This window comes from Manacus vitellinus, unplaced genomic scaffold (assembly GCF_001715985.3).
Source record: "Manacus vitellinus isolate BGI_N305 unplaced genomic scaffold, ASM171598v3 scaffold_3_pilon, whole genome shotgun sequence".
Taxonomy (NCBI): domain Eukaryota; kingdom Metazoa; phylum Chordata; class Aves; order Passeriformes; family Pipridae; genus Manacus; species Manacus vitellinus.
Window position 1 is genome coordinate 25,645,258 of NW_021940535.1, and position 9,559 is coordinate 25,654,816.

Genomic DNA, 9,559 nt, shown 5'->3' on the forward strand with positions numbered 1-9,559 from the left:
CATTATAAAAAATTAATTTGGAATCACCAAAAATTTACTTTCAGTATAACTATTTGCATTCATTTCACTTAGATATATGGTAATAAAGTTTTCCTGGTTTTAAGACAAAAGGACATACTCTCCCTCACTGAAACCTTCCTTATTATGTAATGATTAAACACTTTGATGTGATCAAAAAGCTAAATATAAACACTTGGCAATATCACCACTGCCTTCAAAAAGGCTAGAGTGAACTCACAGCTTAACACCCTTGAAAAATCCAAATTCATGTTAGATTGTATGTTTATATAGAGATATTAGCATGGATAATCATATTCAAGAGAATCTGATTTGCAAACACTTCATATTTTTAGAACACAACATGTCTCTGTAAGCTTTGCTTTGACACTTGGTTTGGATGAATCCAGACAAACTTCAGGGTGAATCACCATAATATTTTGCTGCTCCCCAGTCCTTCCACAGAGGCTAAAAAACTGTTCTTGGTTTCTTCTGAACCACTTTTGCTACTTCCATTAAATTAAGAGCTAGATGTCCCATCTAGGATTCAAACCATTTAGTAAGACATTGGATACTCTGTTATTTAACAGAGCTTTAAAAGTTATCAAAACTTTCCTGAAATGTCAAATATGGAAGAGCTCTTACACCATGCCTCAATGGACTTGAATTAGTACATTCATGTGGACTACAAAACACAGCTCTCAAACATGAGCTTTCCATGTGTACCACCTTCTCCACTACCGAAATAGTACCCAGTCTCAGATGCATTCCTTCAGTGACACAGGCATATTCAAAAAGCTATAGAAGTGTTACCTCATTTACAGTTAAATTATTATACTCTTCTATACTTACATATATTTCTGATTTTTGAAAAGTCTAAGCCATTTATGAGATACTGTTTTAGGAAAAAAAATTAAAATGCTTTCTGAATTTTATCTCTTATTGGCCTTAAAATATTAATCTGAGAAATGAGTATTTGAAGAAAATACAAAGCAGAGAACTTGAAATCCACAGGCCTATTTGGATCGTTGGCAATTCTGACTTCCACTAGACAGAAAATTTTCGAGAAAAATAAATAGTACACAGGAGTAAGACATGCAAAATACAAACTAATGACAACTTCATTGTAGGTCAAGAGTCACAAGAATACAAAGAAAGAGAAGCACCTACAAATAGGTAAAACACAAGCCAAGAATCACGGCAACCACCTACAGAAAGCAGCCAGCTACTTCCATTACTTAACATAGAGACCCCAGGTGAGAACAAGATTGTCCTGTGTTTACGTAGCACCTAAAGAATTCCTCCTGCAAGGACCTTGGAACATTTGCCAGGAAACAAAGTAGAGGGGGACAACACAGCTTAGTACAGGCACCAAGCACAGTGATGAGTGGCGACTGACATATTTAAAATTTTTACAAAGTGATTAAGTCACCCTAATGAGAGAATCAACGCAGGAGAGGGTCTGCAGGTACACAGAAGTTGTAGGCAAGCTTAGCAAGAAGTAGAAGCAACTTCTAGGTAGAATTTTTTCCTAGTTGTGATTCATTACACAAGATGCAGTCCAATGTTATTTTATGCCTCAAAAGTAACTGAGTCAAAATTTTTCATTATGATGGAAAAATGGGTTTATCTGCTTAGCACTAAAAAGATTTTTGTCTTTATTACCATGAAGAATCCTTCAGCTTTTGTTGCTTAACAGCAAAGTAGTTTTCTGTTCATTGAAAACAAGTTTCAGTCAAATTTTCCTCAGGAAAAGCATATAGCTGGCCAGAAAACATATGAGTCATTTTATAAAAACTTATCAAACAAAAAGAATCATTTTTGCTGTCATTGAATTTTCTCAAAGATTGGACAAATTTTTTTTACTCTAGCTTGTAGATACATTAGGCTTTAATTTTGGCTTTTCAATGTCCAAAGAACTATTACCACAAGATGTTTAATTGTTCAAACTGTTATTTGCAGTGTTTGATAAGCAATGAATTTTGTATAACTTGTCTTACAAGAAAGTAATCCTTTCACTAAAGCTGATGGTTTGAAGAACATTTACACTGAATGTCCTTTGACAATAGATTTCTTTACTGGAGAGCTTGACTTGTTTTCACAAGACAAATTTTAATTCTAGACTGACATTTTTTAAGGGTATGATTCAACAGAGACTAAATGATACATGGAAGTTTGACTAATACTTTGGCATTTTCAGCAGTGGAATACAAACCAAGAAAACAGACTTTCTGTATCAGGCAGTTATACTGGACCATAGGTAGAAGTCTGAAAATTATTTTCAGCATGATTAGTTTTCTGTGATTTCACCAATGTCACTGGTAAAAAAAAATAAACATTATCTTTGATAATTTATACATCAGTATTATAATACGTCCTTCCTACCAGAACTTGCCAGCCACAATGCAAGAGACTTATTAATGCACCTGGGTGATGACTTCAACACAGAAAGCAAAACTTGCTGACCTCTGCTGCAAAAATGCATATTGTCATTTAGTAATAGCACTAGGACACAACAAGATGAAAAGCTAATAGCATTCATAAAGGTTATGGAAAGTAAGTCTTGTGCAGGTGGGGCAACCCAACACAATGCACATTTTGACTGAGCTCTTGTCCACTCTTGCTCAGCGTCTCAAGGTTAAGCAAATAAAATAAGACCCAACACACATCAAACCAACCAGCTGGTTTTGCCCCCAGTGATTACTATGGATATACATATACTTGCAACTATTTTTAATGCAAATTTTTTTGTACATACACTTAATTACTTTTTGTTAATTACAAGGAGCTTACACCTTTGTAAATCTCAGACACAACTATCAGCTATCAGTTCCCAAAACAAGATGTTTAAAAATTTTATCTAGTAACAAGCTCCTGATTTAATAAAATGAATTCTGTATCTATGCACTTTTGCATCTAGTTACATACATACAAAAATAATGGACTTCTTACCAAGTGACTTGGTTTCCCTTCTTGTTAGGGTTACAACTGTGGCAAGTACTCTAATCTGAAAGATTTCACATGCACGGGCGTTTCAGTTTCAACTGTGTAGGCTTCTTCTTTCAACACTCGAATTCAGTTTTGAATTGCAGATTTCAAGACCTCAAGAAAAATCACAGCTAAAACCACCAAGTTTCATGAAGACTTGGAGAACAAAAAAAAGGAAAAAACAGACACGAAAACACATATACACAACAGAACAAAGAACCCAAAACCATTCCTGTGCACATACAAAAAGAAACCCATTTGATTCAGGTGAAAACAAAAGCACAACAAGCAAAACCAGGGCAAAAGATGACTCAATGCTTGTTCTCAATTAAACAAGCAACCCTGACTGGATGAAAACAGTTTGGAATTAATGGTTTTGGCAAACACTTGAGAAGGAGCACAGCAGAACATTGCACCTGCCATCATAAACATGTGAAACATATAAAGATGCTGTTTAAATACATTAAAAGCTTGATTATTTTTCTTCCTATTCTTTCAAAATCAGTAATTTGAATATCCATGGAAGAGGTTGCATTAGTGAACAGCCAGGAAAGAGATCTGGGGGTCCAGATCAAGTTGAAAGCAAGTCAACAGTGTGCCCTGGAAGCCAACAGGACCAAGTATCTCCTGGGGTCCATCAGACATCAACAGCTAGTCTAGGAACATGATTGTCTCGCTCTACACTGCACTACACCTCAAGCACGGTGTACTGTTTTAGGTGCCTCAATATAAGAAAGTCACTAAACTATTAGAGTTTGTCCAGAGGAGGGTGACCAAGATGGTGAAAGGCCTTGAGGGCAAGACCTTGTAAGTCTTGCCCTGTAAGAGCAGCTGAAGTCACTAGGTTTGTTCAGCTTGGAGAAGAGAAGGCTGAGGGGAGACCTTCTCACAGCCTACAGTTTCCCCACAGGGAGCAGTGGAGGGGGAAGTGCGGGTCTCTCTCATGGCAAAAAGACAGAGCAAGAGGAAATGGAATGAAGATGCATTAGGGGAACTTCCGTTGGGCATCAGGAAAAGGTTATTCAGTGAGAGTGGTCAGTCACTGAAACAGGCTCTCCAGGGAAGAGATCATGGCAGAGGTCAAGGAGTATCTGAATGATGATCTTAGTCATATGGGTTAGTTATAGGGTCCCTTCCAACTTGGGCCATCTGTATTCTGTGATTCCATGTTAAATTCAGTTGGTGCTTCTCAGTTTGTTAAGGATATGAACTTAGAGTGCTCAGACGTGAAAGAAGATTTTGTTTGGTTTTTTGTTGGTTTTTTTTTTTTTGTTATTCTGTAGGAATGAACAGGTTTGCAGATGTCGACCAATCAAAAAGAATCACAGAATTCATTTTATGGTTCAGTGAGACTATTCCTCTTGCTGTTGCCTAAAAAATAGGTAAAAAAATAGCAAAAGCTATTTCCTCACACAAAAAAGAGTATTCATCCCTGTCTTAGCAGGAAGGTAATGTAGCACTTAGTCTGTGATTTATCCAAATCGATCATACATTAATCACAAACATTAGACAATGCAATGCTTTTCATTACTGCTGCATAACTGAGGCTGATAGAATTTGAAACTGAAAAGGAAATATGTCACCTTTAAAAAAAAATTTTCAGGTTGTAGAAGCAATTCTAAATCAAAGCATCACCTGTCAGATTAACATTCACAAAACTAATGTCAAACAAAATAGGACATTTCTTAAGCCTTTGGGACTCAAAGAAAAGTGCACAGATGGTTTAGCAAAGGCACAGAGGCAGGAAGGGACACAATACATGGGGGGAGGGGGAGGTGGAACAGAACTGGGCTCGCAGCATATGTCTGGGGGAAGCAATGTGACAAGCAACTTTTCTATGTAACTTTGAGCAAGACGGATCTTCCAGTAGTAAGGGGAAAAAAGACAAAAAAAAGGTCACAGATACAGTGTTTGTGAGTATATCAAAAAGTAAAGGGGGTTTAGGAGTTTACAAGATATTCAGTTTAGAGCTTAACAGTCCACTTTTAGGAAAACTCAGGTTTTAAACCAAGAAAAATATAATTTTCACCTTTTTTTCCTGTATAAAAATCACATACATGTCCTATTCAAGCATAAATCACTTTGGTAACCATATTTCTATAGCAAAAGAGAAGTTAATGAAAACAGTACTAGATTTTTTCCCACAACAAGCAAGAAGTATAAAAGGATATAATTAAAATTATACTGTTACATTTGGATTTGCTGGTAAATTCTTGTAGCAAGTAAGTCCAGATACACAAACAGGAAAAGATTTTAGATTATTTTTACTGGCAGAGTCCCAACAACCTGTCCACAGACCATGACCACGCATACATCTGCAGATTTCCTGCTGAAGAGTCCTCACTGCAGACACCTAACTCCTTTTGTTTTGTTACAACAGCAAATATACTGAAAATTGAACTAGAAACAAGTTTCAAAAGAAGTTGAATCATTATGTTTGAGAATATTATGCATGCCATACCACAGACTGGTAAATAAATATCACATCGAAATATTTTCCAGTATATCCAGGGTTCTTTTGACTTAGTATAAAGATACTACTATATTTTTTATTTTATTTTTAAACTTTAATAGCATGGTAATCAAATTCCTCTTGACTTTAGGACACATGGACAACTTCATGGTTAGATTTGTCTAAACAGAGCTGTACAAAGTAAAACCTAACACAAAATTCAAAAGGAAGCAAAACAACAAAAAATACTCCCTACCCAGTAGAAAATGCTTAACCTAGTTAATTATTAAATAATTAAAACTATTTATTTAATAAAGACAGATAACTTAAATAAAGGCACAGGCATTCACAATGAGAAAGCTCTTTGTTCAATTTCAACTATGCTTTACTGGCAATACAAAATTTGAGCTTAAAGCAAGTAATTACGGAAAAACTACACTGTCCCACAGCTGGAAGAAGCTACTTTCCTCATGAACATAAAAATCCCAAACCATAAACCTGTGGTTAAAATAGTCTCTGTAAAACCGGATGAGGTTTCCCAAAAAATGAGTGCAGTGACGTCACCTCCTTTCAAAACCCACTCAAATTTTGAGTGAGCCAAATCTCAGGTCATTTCAGGCTTCAAAAACAGCACCAGGCAAATGCAGCATAAGCCTCCTTTTCAAGGATCTCTAGCAATGTCCAGTATTTGTGACTAAAGATTTTTTTGATTAATATATCCATCTGGCGTAGTAAAACTAATTGAAATAATAATAAAACGTAACCTTCTACTTGCCTACTTCTAGAAAGACAAGGAGGACCCTGGAAACTACAGTCCTGTCAGTCTCACTTCCATGCCCCGTAAAATTATGGAGAACATTATTCTGGGAGGAATTGAAAAATACCTGAAAGACTGTGCAGTCATCAGTCACAGCCAGCAGGGCTTCAGGAGAGGGAATTCCTGCTCATCAAATCTGATTTCCTTTTATGACAAGGTAACCCACCTAGTTGATCAGGGGAAGTCAGTTGATGTAATCTTTTGGGATTTCAGTAAAGCTTTCAAAACTGTCTCTCACAGGATCCTTCCAGACAAACTGTCCAGCACAGAGCTGGATAAACACATCATGGGCTGGGTGAGCAGTTTCACAGGTCAAGCGCAGAGGGTAACCGTGAATGGGGTGACATCAGACTGGGGACCTGTCACTAGTGGGGTTCTACAGGGCTCCATCTTAGGCCCTGTGCTCTTCAACATCTTCATAAATTACTTGGATGCAGGGTTGGAAGGGATACTAAGCAAGTTTGCAGGTGACACAAAACCGGGAGCTGCTGACTCCCTCAAAGGCAGGGAGGCCCTGCAGAGAGACCTCATCAAATTACAGGACTGGGTAATCACCAACCATATGGAGTTTAACAAGGGGAAGTGCCAGATCGTGCACTTGGGATGGGACAACCCTGGATGTATGTACAGACTGGGGAATGAGATGCTGAAAAGCAGTGCCATGGAAAGGGACCTGGGGGTCCTCATCAGTGAAAAGCTGAATATGAGTCAGCAGTGCCCTGGTAGCCAGGAGGGCCAGCTGTGTCCTAGGTGGCATCAGGCAAAGCATCACCAGCCAGGCGAGGGAGGGGATTGTCCCGCTCTGCTCTGCACTGGAGTGGTCTCACCTTGAACACTGTGTGCAGTTTTAGGCACTGCAATATAAGAAGGATATTAAGCTTTTACAGAGCATCCAAAGGAGGGCAATGAAGACGGGGAAGGGCCTTGAGGGGAAGCTGTATGAGGTCACTTGGTTTATTCAGCCTGGAGAAGAGGAGCCTGGGGGAAGACCTCATTTCAGTCTACGACTTCCTCGTGAGGGGAAGAGGAGGGGCAGATGCTGATCTCTTCTCTGTGGTGACCAGTGACAGGACCCGCAGGAATGGCCTAAACCTTTGGGGAGGTTTAGGTCAGATATTAAAAAAAAGTTCTTCACCCAGAGGGTGGTTGGGCACTGGAGCAGGCTCCCCAGAGAAGCGGTCACAGCACCAAGCCTGTCAGAGTTCAAGAAGAATTTGGACAATACTCTCGGGCAGATGGTGTGACTCTCGGGAATGGTCCTGTGCAGGGCCAGGAGTTGGACTCAATGACCCTCGTGGGTCCCTTTCAACATGGCATACTGGGTGATTCCATAATTATTGAGTATTCAGCTATTTCAGCACTAGTCCACAAACTGACTTTCCAGTAGAATGAAGAATTACCTTCATGGAATTGATATTATCATGTATGAGTAAGTTGAGACCTTCAATATACATAACGGAGACTTATAAAGAAGATTAGAGAGGTTTCTTACCAAGGCCTGTACTGACAGGACAAGAGGTGATAGTTTTAAACTGAAAGATGATAGGTTTAGATCAGACATAAGGAAGAAATTTTTTATGATGAGGGTAATGAGATAATGGAACAGGTTGTCCAGGGAAATTCTGGATGCCCCATCACTGCAAGTGTTCAAATTCAGGTTGGATGGGACTTTGAGCAACCTGATCTCCTGAAAGATGTCCCTGCCCATGGCAGGTGGGACTAGGTGAATTTAAAAGGTCCCTTTCAAACCAAACCATTCAATAATTCTAAGTTCACATTCACATACATTTTTGAGTATGCAAAAAGAAAGACTAATTTGATGCTTCCGATAAAAATTTAAAGTTGTTACAGATGTTGGTGTGAGGTTTAGTACTGATGAAACAGCTAACTACTGATAAAACAGCTACCAATGTGAAGGAACAGTTATTTATTGCTTTTCTAGCACTACTATAAGAAACTCCATAAATAATACAGTAAGCACACAACTGAACCTATGCTGATGGATATTAACAGTATGTAGCCTCTTCACTTTTTAGAGCTAAAAAACAGTTGTGCAGATGCTGCAGCTATGCAGGACATGCACTGCATTAGTTCATTAATATTGTTCAGTTTAATCACTTTAAAAACCTTTTTTTTTTTTTAATACCTAGAAAGACAAAAAAGATGCATCTCTCACTATCACTGACAAAGCCTTAGAAAGCTGGCGTGCTACATTTTCAACCCCTCTTTTTTTTAGTAGAACTAGGAAGAAAACCACTTTCTTAGAGGCAGGTAAAAAGATCCAATTACAGCCGGTCAAGAAAAAATAACCCCAAAGCTGAGAAACAGAAGACAAAGGAGGACATGGAAAAGGTTTAGAGAATTTGCTAGGCTGCCAGAATATGATGTAAGGAACTGAGCTTTATCCCAAGATATGCCTTCAGCTAAAATAGTCAACTATTATGATAAAAAGACAAGGAAAAGAAACAGTAAGTAAAAGTTACAATGGTGTACAGAAATGCAGAATTTCCATTCAGAAATAAATGAAAGTATGACAGCATCAGCTTGGGGCAAGGGGGACAGGAAAAAAACTAAAAATAAAATAAAAAAGGCAACTCATAAAGTAAGCAAATCAAAGAATCCTCAGTTTCATGTACTTTTTTGAAGTTTAAATACAGCAAGATAGCAAACATTTCAATTTCAGCAGGAAAATTGTGCAAAGTACATTTATCAATGCAATAATAAAAATTCAATCCTGCTGAAATCTGTGGCAATGTTCTACTACTTCCATTTCATAACATTTATTTATTGACACAGTTCAAGTTCTGGACAATAAAAAAAGAAGTAGCATCTCTCACCTCTTTCAAAGTTTCATGCTTTTTTTATCCTTACCTTAAGAAAAATAAAAGATCTTCACACGCAGACAAAAAAAACAGACAAAGTGCCAAGACCCAGGAAAAAGTTCTCTTTCCTCTTTTTCTAGACTCATGACTAATTGTGGTAGGGAAAAGTAACGGATACTGATAACACACCAGAAATGTGGGTTTTTTCATGATGCACTGTATATAGCAAGAAAATTAGGCAAGAAGTTCAGAAAGAAAAATGATAGATTTTCCTCAAACAATACAATACCTTTTTCAAGTTAGGAGTATCTGCTAGTATTGTCAAAGAGAAAGACACTTTTCCCTTGGAATTCAGAGGCTTTCATTACCTGTGTTTAGGCACAGAAGTCACAATTATATGCGGGTATCTGCCAAAGAAAATACATTACAGACTACAGTAGCTCCTTTGATGAAAAATATGTGCTATTACTCTTTCTTTGCCAC